General features: G+C 34.5%; 1 pseudogene across 1 annotated transcript; it reads left to right on the plus strand.

Moving 5' to 3' along the window:
* Nucleotides 1–603: 603 nt before the first annotated feature.
* LOC149516718 (BTB/POZ domain-containing protein At1g63850-like) lies at nt 604–4,052 on the plus strand (annotated as a pseudogene). The gene is made up of 3 exons (XR_016345024.1): nt 604–1,880; nt 2,341–2,533; nt 2,818–4,052. The product of XR_016345024.1 is annotated as a BTB/POZ domain-containing protein At1g63850-like (transcript).
* Nucleotides 4,053–16,726: the final 12,674 nt, after the last annotated feature.

Raw genomic sequence — 16,726 nt, forward strand, 5'->3', positions numbered from 1 at the left:
TGTAATGGTAATTTATTAAATTTATGAATAGCTGATCCATAATTGTCATATGTTAGTGGAAAACATCAAAGCAATAGTAATCGTGATTTCTTTTGAGGGGAAGATCATTGGGGTTCAAACATTAAACTTAACTTGGCATAAAACATGAAAATTTGGATTTGTTTGAATCATAAACAAAATGAAGTTGAACAAAAATGTCATGTGGAGTCATAAAAACCAAATGAATTAATAAATGATGATGATTAATATTATCATTGATGTTTTCTCAAGGTGGGGGAGAATGTCCCAAGGAGAATAATCCCAAGAGAATCACAAAATCCCAAATAAAGTCACAACTGCGATTGCCACAAAGCCAATCCTGCCAAGTTAGATAATGGCTAATCGAGAAACAAAAGACAATCCCACCAGTTATGCCTTAATGATAAAAAGATAAAGAGGTCTTAAAATATTAAGATCTTAAGCTCAAATTTTATTGTATGAGGTTGATTTAATTATATATAAAGTTTATAAATTATATTTTAATTTGTTAAATAATTTATTTATTTGATTATTTGATTATTATAAATATAATATTTGATTATGATCGAAACATTTATTATAATTAATTAAAAAAAACAAGAACAATGGTGGCTCCCTTTTGTTCCGGTTGCCCTGCCCCCTGCTAGCTTTTGCCTCCATCCACGGCCCCCGGTTGTTGGTTTCATTTTCTCACAATCAAATCCCGTCAACGCAATAGCCAAAAAAATTTAGAAAGACGGTAAAAAAGAGAGACTGAGCGGCTGAATCTCCCCAATGGCCAGAAACACAAAAAGAAACAGAACAAAAAACTATCTGATTCTTCTCTTTCTCTTACATTAGATGCCCCGTTCAGACAGGCTCATGTCTTTTACTTGAATTCGCACCGAACTCGCCAGCTCCATCCTTTTTTCTCGTATCCACCGCTATTTTTATTAGGTACTATCACTGATGCCAATGCTGTTGAACTAAAAGACAATAGAACTCAGGCAAAAAAATAGAACTATAAGAGGCGACGCATTCAATAATATTTCATGGCAACAACTACAACTACAGCTACAACAACATCAATTGCTACGAAAACATCATCTGCTAAGCTCAAAGTCCAAGTCCAACTCATCATTACCAAACGCCGCAAGTGTAAAGAAACCTCCATTTCTTCCTCTGGCTTTACGGCTGCTGCTATTACTGCCACTACAAACAATTACTCGGAGTCAGGTTTTCCTGGGATTTTGTCCCGGAAACTTGACCTGCCCACCATTGTTTCCCCTGATCGCTCTTGGCGCTGCCCTGCTACCAAACCCCTCCCCACTCCCCCACCTCCCCCTCCTTATCCTCCTCCTCTGCCGCCGCAAGCCCGCCGTGTTCCGGACTAGGGTTTACACTATTCTTTGTTCGGTTCAAGATCCGGTATTCTCCGGGCAGTGTATCACCCGTCATGGACTTCATGGGAGGGACAACGCTCTCCAAAGGTCAATCTCCGTCGAGTTTCACTAAGTTCAACTCTGCCCTCAAGGCGGGTCTTTTACACCCAATGTCCCCGCCACCTCCACCGGACAAGACACGATCCAGCCTGACTGTTTACGAAATGATGGCTAGTGAGCCCGATATCGACCCAAGAAACCAAAGCCTAAAAGAAGCTCAGATCCAAGTATCCATTTCAGCTCCAAGACAAAACCAACCCCGCCTGTCATCGATAAGCAAGCATTGACCATGCAACGAATTTCTGATCTTTTATCTATCCGGAGCCCTGGGAACCAGTTTAACGACCCGGGTTCGTGTGATATAAAACTGACATTGAGTTCCAAGGATGGGATTAGTGTGTCAATGAACGTGCACAGGCTAATAGTGGTGGCTCGCAGTAGGTTTTTTGCAGTGAAGTTATCGGATCGATGGGCAAAGCAGCCGAGGAATGGATCAGTTGGGCTGTACATTGTGGAAATAGCAGATTGTGATGACGTGGAGGTTTATATAGAGACTTTGAGGTTGATGTATTGTACCCGGGTTCGTGTGATATAAAACTGACATTGAGTTCCAAGGATGGGATTAGTGTGTCAATGAACGTGCACAGGCTAATAGTGGTGGCTCGCAGTAGGTTTTTTGCAGTGAAGTTATCGGATCGATGGGCAAAGCAGCCGAGGAATGGATCAGTTGGGCTGTACATTGTGGAAATAGCAGATTGTGATGACGTGGAGGTTTATATAGAGACTTTGAGGTTGATGTATTGTACCCGGGTTCGTGTGATATAAAACTGACATTGAGTTCCAAGGATGGGATTAGTGTGTCAATGAACGTGCACAGGCTAATAGTGGTGGCTCGCAGTAGGTTTTTTGCAGTGAAGTTATCGGATCGATGGGCAAAGCAGCCGAGGAATGGATCAGTTGGGCTGTACATTGTGGAAATAGCAGATTGTGATGACGTGGAGGTTTATATAGAGACTTTGAGGTTGATGTATTGTAAAGATTTGAGGAAGATGTTAATAAGAGAGGACGTTTCTAAGGTTCTTGGAATTTTGAAGGTAAGTTTCAGTTTTTTTTTAAAATTTTTTAAATTTTAATTTTTTTAATGTTTCTAAAAGTTTCTGATATTTTTGGTCACTTCGATTACATAGTTGAAAATTGGCGTGAAAATTAGTAATAACAGTTTAATTACCCATTTAAACTCTGAGTTTGTGACATTGATTGAAAGAAGTTGGAAAAACTGTGTTCTGCATTCTTCTGTTGTATTTTTGTTTCACAGCAAGTAAAGGGTAGTGTTTTGAGTATATTTTTGAATGTTGAAGTGGTGTTTTTGCTTTGTCAGGTTTCAGCGGCAATTGGATTTGATGCTGGGGTTCTGTCTTGTTTGGAGTACATGGAAGCCGCTCCTTGGGCTGAGGATGAAGAAGAAAAAGTGGCTTCTTTATTGGCAGAGCTCCGCCTTGAAAATGTTGGAGCAAGGGAAGTTTTGAAGAGGGTTTGTGTTGAAGTTACTAATGGAACTGATGAGAGTGGCGATAATGAAGAAGTGCTTCTCAAGCTTTTACATGTGATTCTTGAAGGCAAAGATGAGAAGGCAAGGCGTGAAATGAAAGGATTGGTCTCAAAGATGCTTCACGAGAATTCATCTCAGAATGATCTCCGCGAAGAGTCTTTATACCCGGCTTGTGATGGCTGTCTGGAACTGCTTCGACACCATTTTCTCCAAGCAGCTTCGGCTGATTTGCAGGATGTGAGTCAGATTGCAAAACAAGCAGATAATTTGGACTGGATTTTGGACATTTTGATTGATAGGCAGATTGCTGAGGATTTTCTAAAATTTAGGGCTTCTCAATCTGAATTATCTGATTCTCATTCTAAAGTTCCAGCAGTCTACAGGTATGAGGTCAGCAGAGTTACCGCACGGCTATTTGTGGGAATTGGAAAGGGGTAGTTAGCATCAAAAGAAGTGAGGTGCTTGCTTTTACAAACGTGGTTGGCGCCATTTTATGATGATTTTGGGTGGATGAGGAGGGCATCAAAAGGCCTAGATAGACATTTAATTGAGGATGGTCTGAGTAACACAATTCTCACTTTGCCTCTGGCTTGGCGGCAGGATATTTTGCTTGCTTGGTTTGATAGATTCTTGAACTCTGGTGAAGATTGTCCAAACATTCAATGAGGTTTTGAAGTTTGGTGGAGGAGGGCTTTCTGGCGACGAAGTGGTGAGCAAGAACTACCAAGGCAATTACAAGTTACAACTGCAGCCATTCAGAACTTGTAAAGTTCATATTTCCATGGCGCAGAACCGGTGATACTTTAATGGGTCTGTTTCCTGTTCAGTTTTTCAACGCTTTGGTCTTTATTCTACGCTGATGGCTCATTTTTCATCTTCTTTCTCTCTAAACCTGGGTTCACAGTTGTTTGTGGGGAATTGAGTTCTCATGGCTGGATAATGTTTTTGTTTGACTTAAATGTAACCAGGTTTAGTTTGGAAGAAGATAACATCCCTAGGTTGTTGAAAATAAACTATGTTGAAATCAGTTTTATGTTATTTCTCTCAAGGACCTATCTGATTTATTTTTCTTTGTGTTGGAGGGTCATATGCTACACCAATCTTGGACCTGAGATATAGAAAATCTGTCTGGACAAAGGTAAGACCATCTGCTACTCGATCATTTGTAGGAATGCAAGCCACTCTGAAGCCAAGATGACGTTGATTTATGGCTTTCTGATCGTAAACTGATGCCTAAGTCTTGATGTAGAATGCAGAGCATCCTATAAGATGATGCAGAGAAGAAGATTCTTCTTTTGGCGGCTTGCTAACATTTATTTCTGCTTTCATCTTTACCATTATTATTTTAGGAAAAAACGATGCTGGGGAATGACTTTTTGCTGGTTTTCCTGTGGGAATAACCTAGGAGTAGCTTTGGAATAACTTTCTCCCCTGTAATATGCTCTTCTCTCGATCGAGTGAGAACCATCTTTCCAAGATCTCGTTTCTCAAACAAAAGTTTGTCAACACAATTAGTGATTAAAAAACAAACTTTTTGACAAATCTAATATTAAAATTCCAATAATTCAGTTTTCTTTATATATTGCGGTATGTCTGCGCTTATGGCAGCAATTGAACTTGAAAAGGAGATGAGGTGTATCAAAGCTGGCGCCAAAGACTCTTCAGCACCATTTTTGACCCCATGACATGTTGATATTTGATAATTGAAATCATAGACCAAACAAAAACGCCCAGGATAATTCAATTTCCTTGCCAAGGCCTTTCCTGACATTGCCTCCATTCCAGTCAAAATCCCTGCAAGAATCACGCATATAACATCACAATTATTCCTTGGCAAAGTCATTATGTACACGAAGCAAAACACTCCACATGATCAAAGTCTTTTGCCCAGGTTGCCTGACCTTTCGTTTGTCTAATGACGATCTTCGGCTTCTTTCTGTTGTGTAATGATGATTTGAATGAACGCTAATAACATATCTTCCCTTTGTACAGGTTCTCAGTTAATGAAATTGGGCTTACTAATTGTTTAAGTTAGGGTCGAGATTGCAGCCCATTGGCCCACACTTCCATTGGCTGGAGAGCTCGTTATTAATTGGTAAAAGTTTTTGATGGGCTGATCAGCTGGAATATCGATCCACTACCAAGAAGCAGTTAACACAACTCCTTCTTGTAGCCCACATCATTGCCAGAATCTGATATATGGTTTTCTCACATCAGAAGGAAGTATAATATACGGGAACTATGAACAAATATTTTTACCCTATATCGCTTGGAAGAATTATACCATAAGATTTCACATATACAATTGGTTTATCACAGCAAAACAACCAAGGCCCCCTGGTTAGAAGGAAACTGCATGGAAAGTGTTGAATTGTAGCCTTCTGCATGGTGATAAACCCCAAGTATCGAAACAGATTTCATTCCCTTTTGTCATCATCCGACATGCCATTTATAGGCTGCCATGTGCCAAAATCACGTTGGCCTAAAGCTAAATCTTAACCCCTCCCATAGATTAAAAGAAAGGAAAACATTTAAATACTCCAATTTGATTACTTAAAGGTCCAGTGCATATGACATACAGATGATTAACAAACACTTTAACAAGATAAGCTATAAGAGAATGATCATCATGTAAACTGACAAAAGAATTATCGATGACTTGTAGGAATGGTTAATTAGGGGCACTTGTGAAAATGGTCCACCAATGCAATTGCCTATGGCCTAAAGCCACCTCATGGGAATTAAGCAACTAACAATCTCCGCAGCTTTGAGTGTATGAACTATGATTGGTATTGAATTCTCTGAGAGTAGCAGTTTAAGGTCAGTAATCCTCAGGATTTAAGTCAAGATTCTTGTGAATCAATGAACGAAATATTCAGTTAGAATTTTGGAAATTCAAAACTTTCAAACAGGAATCGAGCTAAAACATCCCCAAAAAAGATATTGAGTTTATATTTGAGAAAACATCAAGCTAAGAAATTTCCGGAGGAGAAAGAAAGTAGCAGTACAAAACAATCTTTTTCACCATACGTAAAAGTACCAATATAACTTGTTATCAAACTGTCTTTATTGTAGTGCTTCGCTTAGAATTCTAAATATACAAAATCACAATGATTTGTTCTAACAGGCATTTGAATAACCTCCTGCAGCATTATAATGTGCACTCAAACTGTAGTGTTTAACAGCTTTAGCTATCAACAGATGTCCTTTCTACCAGATGTAGCTATCGTTCCAGAATTGAAAGATAGCATCCTGTAGGATTTGGATTCAAGTCCAATACCTACAACCCTTTCTTTTATCTTAAGGTTGCGGCCTCGTTCGTAAAAAATAATAATAACAACTGATAGAATGGAAATGGATAAATGCTTAAATGTAAAGCCTTATCTGGTACCCTGGCGTGAAATTCAATGGAAAGTGGCGGTAATTTGTTTTTCTTTCTAGTACTACATGTGCTTTCTTCCTACTTTAAGCCACCAAGACCCGTCTTCAAGAGGCTTTCTTATTAGTAAATTAAGATTATTAAAATTGGATAGAAAAAAGAAAAAAAAAAGTAGCTTTAATTAGGTTTGTCTCTTATTGAAAAGGGTTTTCCTAATCAACCAATGAAAATGCTAGCTAAGATAGGCTTTTGAAGAAACTTCTCGTGATTGACAATGCAAGAGATTTTTTTTTATCTTATGAATACATGCAAGTGTAGATATATTTTTGAAAAAAAGGGCTCACCAGTGTGTATTCTATATGGGAATATAGAAAAAAAAAATCATCTTTTATTGACAGATCCCATTTGAGACAAAAAATGCCAATGTATTTTCTTTGTTTTTCTGGTTTTGTCATTTGCAATGACTTTGGTCATGACGGTGACTTATTTCGTGTGAGTGAAGGAGAATATGAAGAAAGAATTACAAATGACAATCTCATATATGATACAGTGATATAAAAATAATATAAATAAAAAATATAAAAATAATATGATTTAAAATTTTAATAAAAATCATAAATAAATTTAATAAAATAAAAAATATATTTTATATTTTTGTGTCAATACGAACTGTAACATAGAATTTTCATATAAAATACAATAAAATTATATGAATTATCAGTATTTTACATGATACGAATAAATGAATTGTCAAATCTAAAAAAAATCGTCTTAAAATATATTTTGAGATAAATTTACCTAAATATTTCTATTTGGATTATTTGATTTATTTATAATAACATAGTGTTTGAAGGTATAATGATTGTCTATATAATGAAGTCATGATGGAAAAGATACTCATCATTATCATGACAAAATTTGATATGGAATTTTAATCAACTAATAAGGAAATTATAATCAGACTTTTCGTATGAAATGATGCTGTTTCAATCTCAATTTTGTTGTTTCTTTCTTATACACAAATTTTCTCTGCAATTCTGATGGTGAAGTTTGGTTATTCCTTTGGTTGTTGCAATTAATAAAAATAGCAAAGAGACGATTTCTTACTCAAAATTACATCATATCAAGATGTTCTCTAGTAAACAGGTTGAAGATTTTTAGTACAAGTTTCAAAATTCCATCATTTTCGAACACTGAAAATATGACTTGACAAAAGCAACAATAAAAAAAAAAAAAACCCATTGTGGTTGTTGAGATTCAAGACATACTATTCCGAAAATTGGGTCTACCTCAAATGGCCCTTAGGTATGGAAAAATTGGTCTTACCATTAGAATATTTCAAGATCTTCTACCCTTAAATTGTTTCTTTTTGCATAATTTCATTCAGTGCTCTTCCAACCATCTCATCTCATTAAATTAATATTTTGAATGATACTATCTCTGCGTGTAAGATTGAGGCCCTATTTAGGAGCTTGATGAGAATATTTTTGTCACATTGAAAAATATGTTTTAGGATTTTATCTCTTTCAAATGAAGTTCGATGTTATAAAATTTATATTTTTTTAGCCAACTTGTTAAAAGCTTACACTATTTTGACTATGATCGGAGAAAAAAAAAAAAGAAAACCCTAATTAAACAGTAGTTATAAAGGATAAAATAAATCATAAATTTAAGAATTAGTCGAAGAATTTGTCAATCAAGATATCCAATTAATTTGCAAGGGTGTGTTGCTAATGTTTGTTCTTTTTGTGTGGATCTTGTCATGATCAGCGATTCTGTTGGGATTTGCCTTGAATCTCAGAATCCCACATCGAAAGTTAAGTAAGTTTGAATTTGTCTTGTATCCCACATCGGGAGTTTAGTAAAGGTATAAAGGGTTTCACCCCTATAAATAAGATGTTTTGGTTTTAGTTTAGTAACCCCAGAGAGTTAGACACCAAGAGAATAGCTAAGTGAGTAGGCTATTAAAGGGTGTAATTGGGTTTTGGGTTAAGTTTTGAGTAAGGAGTTTTAGGAGACTTTTCTCATTCTAAAAGTCTCACAATTGTAAAGATTTATTTGATAGTGGATTAGATTTGGAGTAGGCCATTTTGAGTTGGGCTGAACCAAATATATTTGTGTTTTCTTATTCTTGATTTGAGCTTGTTATTTTGTGTGTGGTTGCTGCGCGTGGGTATTGTTGTTTTTCCCAACAAGTGGTATCAGAGCGAGGTTCCAGGTTCGAGGTTCTAGGTTCGTGGGTCCAAGAGATCGTGAAGCAGTGTTTGAAGATGTCTGAAGAAGGTATGTCTGGTATGTCTATGCCTAAGTTTGAGATTCCGTTATTTGATGGAAAGAGTAATTTTATGTTATGGCAAAGTACGATTCAAGATCTGTTAGTACAACAAGGATTGGATCAGGCATTGGAGAGTAGTAAGCCTGAAGGAATGTCTGATGCTAATTGGAATAGGATTCAGAAGAAGGCTGTTAGTACTATTAGATTGGCGTTAGCTCCAGAAGTAAAGTACAGTGTGTTGACTGAGAGTACTCCGAAGAGTTTGTGGGATAAGCTTGAAGGTATTTATGCTTCGAAGTCGTTGACTAATAGATTATGTTTGAAGATGGATCTGTATTCTCTGAAGATGGAAGAAGGTATGAGTCTTCATAATCACCTGAATGAATTTAATAAATTGGTTTCTCAATTGCTAGCGATTTCTGTTGATGAGTTAAAAGATGAAGAGAAAGCTTTAATTTTGCTGTCATCTTTGCCCAAGTCTTATAGGCCTTTAGTTCAGACTGTGTTGGTAGGTAGGTCTACTTTGAAGTTGGATGATGTGATTGCCCTGTTGCGTGAGAATGAAAGGTTTATGGGAGCTCAGAACTCATCACCTGGGGGGAGTACACTAGCTGTAGAGGGTTTTGATCGAGGGAGGACTCAAAAGAGGATTGATGGATCAAGATGGAGATCTAAGTCAAGAGACAGAGATTACAGTGATGTAGAATGTTATTATTGTGGTAAGAAGGGACATATCCAAGTGCGCTGCAGGAAGCTGAGAAGGGATATGGCTGCTTTCAAAAGGGCGAATGATGAGAAGAAATCAGATGAAAAAAAGAGTGATATTGCTGCTGTCGTGTCTGATGATGATGATGTTGTTTTGACAACTTGTGTAGATGAGACCCAGACTTTGAAAAGTGATAAAGGTTGGGTTTTAGATTCAGCTGCTACAGTTCATGTTTGCAATGATAGGAGCTGCTTTGTGGAGTTGAATGAGAATGAAAAGTATGGGGATATTGTGGTTGCTAACAAAGAAAATGTGCAGATTCAAGGCATTGGGAGTGTTCGCCTTAAATCTCACAATGGTGTTATTAGGACACTTCGTCATGTAAGGTATGTACCAAATTGTCACTACAATTTGATTGCTTTGGGTGAGTTAGCTTCTCGAGGGTACACATATTATGGTAGTAATGATTGGTTGAAAGTGTACAAGAATGGTAGTGTGATTCTACAAGGGAATAGGGTCAATCACTTGTACATGTTTGATGGAGGCTCAGTTGCTGGAATGCCTGTGATGAAAGAAAAGAAGAAAGGTAAGCATGTTAGCTTTGCAGATACTTTTGAAGTGTTTGGAGATTCAAGTCAAGGGAGGATTTGTTGGGATTTGCCTTGAATCTCAGAATCCCACATCGAAAGTTAAGTAAGTTTGAATTTGTCTTGTATCCCACATCGGGAGTTTAGTAAAGGTATAAAGGGTTTCACCCCTATAAATAAGATGTTTTGGTTTTAGTTTAGTAACCCCAGAGAGTTAGACACCAAGAGAATAGCTAAGTGAGTAGGCTATTAAAGGGTGTAATTGGGTTTTGGGTTAAGTTTTGAGTAAGGAGTTTTAGGAGACTTTTCTCATTCTAAAAGTCTCACAATTGTAAAGATTTATTTGATAGTGGATTAGATTTGGAGTAGGCCATTTTGAGTTGGGCTGAACCAAATATATTTGTGTTTTCTTATTCTTGATTTGAGCTTGTTATTTTGTGTGTGGTTGCTGCGCGTGGGTATTGTTGTTTTTCCCAACAGATTCATCATAGCAGTCAATTAAGTTGCAGATTGACTTGGATCGATCGATGATTGGATTGGAAATGAGAGATGATGATGAGATTGACACAACTACTAATTTGTGCTAATCTTGCGTTGATTATGGTCCACAACACTAATTATAAGACGGTTGGAGAAAGGTGGCTTGCTTTGCTTGAAAGCGACAATGAAGTAAACAAAAACATGAGTAGAAACACAAAGTAACCGTGCCATGAGTCACCGACACTTGGGTTTGTTTTTTTTTTTTTTTTTGCCCGTTAAAGTTTGTAACAATCGAATGCGCAAGTGATATGGATGTTATTATTATGGTAGGTGTAGTATTTGCTTTCTGCATCAAAATCTAATCACTGTTCAATCTCATATATGTCATGTCAAAACAACAACAACAACAAAATTGAATCATTGAAATCATCTTCCAATTAAAAAATAATACTCAGTGAATAAAGTAAATAACACTGTTTTACATGAATAATTAATTTTGCCATTTCTTGAGATATTTCCTTAATTAATTGCTGAATGAAGAAGATACAAGATTTTCTTTTAGGTAAGCAACATTAATTAATTCATTTTTGTTGAGGTTAGGAATTTGTTATTGTAAATTGTGTTCGTGATATTAGAGATATATGAGAAAAGATGTTCCAACAAAATATTAGTTGCAGGTGAAGTCAACCAAGTGAAATTGATTTGGTTGCACATAAATATTAATCATTTTGTTTGAATCAGGTAAAATAAACAGTGATTCCGTCATGTGTAGTCAGAATTTTTTGAAAGTCAATATTGTGGTGGAATTTGTATTAAAGTGGAGATATGTTAGATGTTAACTCAAATTCTAGTTGAAAATCAATTTGAATTCCAATGAAATTCTATTAGTTAAAGAATTACTTGGTAATTAAGAATAAATATTCTTAATCAATAAGAGTTTTTAATAAATAAGAATTCTTGGTGATCAAGTAATGGAGTTTTATAAATATGAAATGAATATTAACTTTTAGAATTACGAGAGAGTTATAAGATTTATATAAAGCAGATAGGCCTATAGGGATATAAAAAATAGTTTGTTTGGGAAAACACCGATTGCATTGGATAAAAAATATTTTATAGGTTATACACTAAGGATCATAGAAACTAGGATTGTTTCAGGGATTTAAGATTAGTGTTGGTTTATAATATTTTGTACTCTGTAATTTTTATGTTTTTATAGTAAATTTTCTCTCATTTGTGAATGTAAGCAATTATATCAAATCACGTTAAATATTATTTTTTATGTGTGATTTATTTTATGTTGATCTCATTGTGAAATTTATTTTTGATTAAAAAATCCCAACAATTATGAGGGTATTAGACTGTTCTATGGGTAAGCATCATTAATTTACTCAAAATACTAGTAAATTTTTTTTGGGTCAATTTTTACTAAGAGATCTGAACAAAAAAATGTTTTATGAAATTTTCCTATATGAAAATTTCCTACTCTTTTGCTTCATGTCATTTCATTTCATCTGCAATTAAAGATTTTCTGAAATTTTTAATTGAAAAACGTCACAAAGCCAACTAACATAGACGACATACCAAAATTCTCAACTTGACATTGCAAGAAAAAAAATTCTCAACCTGATAGTCATGACCCAATTTCATTATTGGCATCAAAAATTGAAATCCAAGAATATCTCAAGTAATAAAGCGGCATCTAACAAGAACATAAAAAAATTCACACTCACAACAATACTAAAAGGCTATAATGTTGAACTTTTATTGATTTAAAAAATAAAAAAAAATGTAAAAGGTAAAAGGTAAAAGGTAAAAGGTAAAAGAAAACTCAAAACGAAAAAAATAAAATAAAAGAAAATCTCAGTGTTAAAAATTGCATTAATTTCGCACTTAAAAGTATTTAACTATCTGATTTGTACATATATATATATATATTTTTTCTTTTTCAAAAAATAAAGTTTAAATTCTTCAAACAAGAAAAAAAAAATTAGCATCTTCAAAAGTATAATAACCCTTTCTTACAAAGGAGTTGTGACAAACTAGGGCTATCAAGCTAGCAATAGAATTAATAGATGAATTACCGAAAATGATAGTAGCGGTGATGCCGTTATGCCTAATAACATTTCCAGCAAAATACCAAAAAAACTGACTCAGATTAAACCATTGAATAAATCATTTTTCAAAACTTTCATAGAAACTTTCTTTCATCCTTCTTTATTTATCTTCTTTCATTCGTTGGAATCAGAAATACTGACATCCAGAAGATAACTTGAGATCACCAAACAAAAACTTTTTTGTAATTCTTTATTCCCAAACCGCGTGAAGGATAACAATATTAAAATGATGGGATTATCATTCTAAATTTCATGTCATTGGTGTCAACGCCTTATGCATCTATCTGCCAACATAAAAGGTAAACTATAAGCCATCAACTTTAATATAAAATAAACTTGAAAATTTTTACTTTTTATTATATGTAAATAAATTTATAATTTTTATTTCGCAGAAAATATAATTATAAACTTTGAAAATTATATAGAAAGTTTAATTGATTTAATTAGAGACTAACCATCGTTAACTAAGACAACTAACATCTACATGACATGACGTTGTGAAACATATATGAAGCACACGTGAACTGATGTGTGACATATGTAGGTATTAAACCTAGTTTTGAAAGAGATGATTTTATAGGGTAAATGATGTTGATAATTGCAAATGGCCTATTTTTTTTTTTTTCTCTTTTATAACTCTATCTAGGTTTTTTTCAATTAATTTGTCTTCCATAAACTTTGGGATAACAAACGATACTCTTTACTATATAATTTTTAGTTTTCCCTACTGAATATATAAGATATGGTAATTTGAATAAACAAAATGTTAAAATGTTTGAAAGAGCCTTTCATCTTGATTATTGCTATGTTACATATATATGCATAAAAATGAAATTTAGAATTCATGATGCTTTAACAACGACGATAACAACAACAATGATGATGATGATGATGATACCATTTTGATCAAAAGAAAACTTTTGAGTTTGGAATTTATATAGATTATATAGCTGGGAGATCAAATATGATCAGCTGGGTCCTTCCATTTGGTTACAATAGGAATCATGTTGAATAGTATCAAATGCATGGAAACAAAGAACAAAAATAAAGAGAGTTAAATGGTAGGGTATACCTTAGCATTGGAAACAAGTACTATAAACCTAACAAGCAAATATATAGTATTCTCTATAAATGATGGGTTTCTAGATTAATAAATGGAGAAGAACTTTTTTGCATCATTGAAGAAACAAATCAGATGGAGTAGCTAGGTTTTTTAAAGATACACAATAGAAAATAGAGTATTTTTGGATTGAGATATCAAATCCCATCTTTCACTTTCACTATAACATTTCTAAAGAAGATACAAAGTTTTTTTTTTTTTTTTTTTGGTCTCTTAACTACATGATCTATCGACAACAGATTGAACAAGACCGTCAGGGTTTGATGGATGACTAGGTTGTCTAGAAAAAGTATGATCCAGGGTTCTTGGCAGTCCATTGATCAAGAACAAAAATGGGGAGAAGATTTTGATGTTGGTTTTAACGGCCATGAAAAGAAAAACAGCCTTATTTGACTGATGTAATAATTTCATAAATTGGCCCACCAAAGAACTTTTTTTTTGTTGGTCGTGTGGGCTGTTTATGTGGTCTATTGACAAATTGCAATGTCTCCCGTACAAGTGGGAATAAAAAAAAAAAAAAAGGAATAAAGATATGGCCACTCTTGAAATCACACTCCAATTCATATGTTGACTATGTGTGGTTCAATGTTTTTTTAGGTGATCATAATAGACTATACAAATTGATTAATAAAGTAGTGATAGTAACAAAACGTTAATTAAATTAAATTGTAATACACATAATTTGTGTTTTATTTTCTCAAATTTTTTTATGAAATTACAAATATAAGAAAAGTTATGATTATATCTATATATAATATATCATTGAATAATAAACAAACAAATTAACTAAAACATAGCTAGACAATCAAACCCACAAACAATAAAATTTGAATTTAGGTCTTCCTTTTCAATTTTTTTGGGTTAGCTCTAAATTATTCTTCCAATCCCTTCAAACCATTTAAATATCCATTCAAGTTTAAAAAGTGGTACTTAAAAGTATTTTAGACTAAAATTTGTTGTAGTTTACCTCTCTTATTTTTATGTAGCTTTGTTTATATCTACCTTTGAATTTTGAATGAAATTTTTATTCATCTAAAAAATTTTAATACTAAAGCTACAATTGAAAACGTAATAAAAAGCCATTTTCTATTGCGTTGAAATGTTGTTTTGATATTTAATTCTTATGAATTCAATGTCATTTTAGCATTACAAGTCAATCTTGTCATCGTACTTTCAAAATGCACCTTAAATAATCAATTTCTCTTTCAAGATTGTCAATGGAAAAGAATATCAACTTCATGTGGTTGCAATTTATTTTAATTTAAAAAAAAGAAAAAAAGAAAAAACAAAGAGCTAATTGAAAAGAATCTAAAAAAAAAACTTTTTTAATATCATTATCATTACTAAAATGACTTAAATATATATTAAAAATTATCACTTTATCTTTTGGAAGGATTACAACAAACTGAATTAATTAGAGGATATAGATCAGTCTTATTCAGCCAACCTCTTTTTTCTTTTTCTTTTTTTTTTTCTAGAAACGAAAGTAGCAATTCCCATTGGCTAAATTGTGCAAGAAGGCAAATTGCAAAAAATAAATGGTGAAAAATGAATTTCGAATGGACACAACAAGGAACAATGACAGAATGATCATGTATTGCATTTGTGGGTGCAAAATGCACCATCGGAAAAGGAAAATGTGGCAGAGTTCCAAACCCAAGTGATCCCACTGGTCCAGTCCAAGAATTGAACAATGTTGGCTGCCAATTGCTTCATATTCCTCTACGAATTGAAAATATAATGGAAAGAACCTTAAAAATCTCTTCATATCTATCTGATTGGAAAAAGATGCAATCACCCAAAATATATATTACAAAATCATGATCTTTTCTGATCAGTTCAACAACACATAAATAGCTTCACAAACAGCTCAAATCTTTTGTTCATTTGAATATAGAAAGTGGTTTATTCCTCAATCAAAGTCAAAGATTTTGGAGTAAATAATTCAAGCTCTCATATATTTAATCAAAAGACTCGAAATTAACTGGACAAGAAACAAACACTAAGATTGATCGATGGGGTTTCTTTTCTAAGTACGTATTTGGAGTCCCAGCTAAGCTAGAAGAGCTTGACGCCAAGGGAAACAAAGACAGCCCCCGATACTCCAAGCACCGTACTGTCCCAAAGTACATTCCATTCTCAACAAAAGAGCCTACCACCCATAATGACACACCATACTCATCAATCAGTTGGCAACTAAAACTCATTTTGATTCTCTGCTGACAAAACACTCCCTTGTTTGATGATTACTCGCTAAGTCCAATGACTGCAAGCGTGAAAGCTTTTTGAAGATTGACACAGTCGAGAACAGATGATACATCAGACAACACTGTCTAGCCACAGTGGTCATCCAGCCACTGGAAACCTATATATATTGACTCACATTTAGCTATGACTCGAGACTACCCTAGACAAGATGGTCAATGATTAATTATACTTTAAAGATGAAAAGTGGGAAAAAGGGTCAAAAGACTCATGGTACAAGTGATGGACGACCCTACGAAGCTAAGGATTTTACAAGTTTCGAAAAACCAAATACTATCAAGTGTGCTCTGCCACAGATGTGCACACAGGGCACTCGAAGGTGATCTTTTTTTGCAAATCCCTTTATTTGCTTCTTTTGGTTCTCTCTGATCAGCTGTCCCCCATCTTTTCTGGGCTCCTCCTTCGATCATCCGTACAATTTTGACTCTTTCTTGTCCTCTTCGTGTGATTTAATGCTACGCTTAGGTGATAATCAGTGGTGGAGATCTAATGAAACGTACGTAAGGCAAAGGAAGCTGAAGTTTTTGTTTGGTTTTAGCCTTTTTTTTTTTTTTTTACTGCGGGAACTGGGGAAGTGGTGGCAGCAGAAGTGTGATGAAGTCAGGTAAGTCACTGATACCTAGGGTAGGGGTAGTTGCTAACATGCGCAGGGGGGTGCGTAGGGTTTGAGTACTGAGCTTGGGGACAAAGTAGAAGCAGATAAAGCACAAGAAAGGTAGGGTTGGCAATGGGTTAAGGTTTTAGGGTAAGAGAAATTTGGCAAGCCGCGGAGAAAGCTTCCTCCTATAGGACCACCTGCTTTTAATGGA

The sequence above is a fragment of the Durio zibethinus genome, chromosome 9 (genome assembly GCF_047325235.1).
Source record: "Durio zibethinus cultivar Kanyao isolate XHJ-2024 chromosome 9, ASM4732523v1, whole genome shotgun sequence".
Lineage (NCBI taxonomy): Eukaryota > Viridiplantae > Streptophyta > Magnoliopsida > Malvales > Malvaceae > Durio > Durio zibethinus.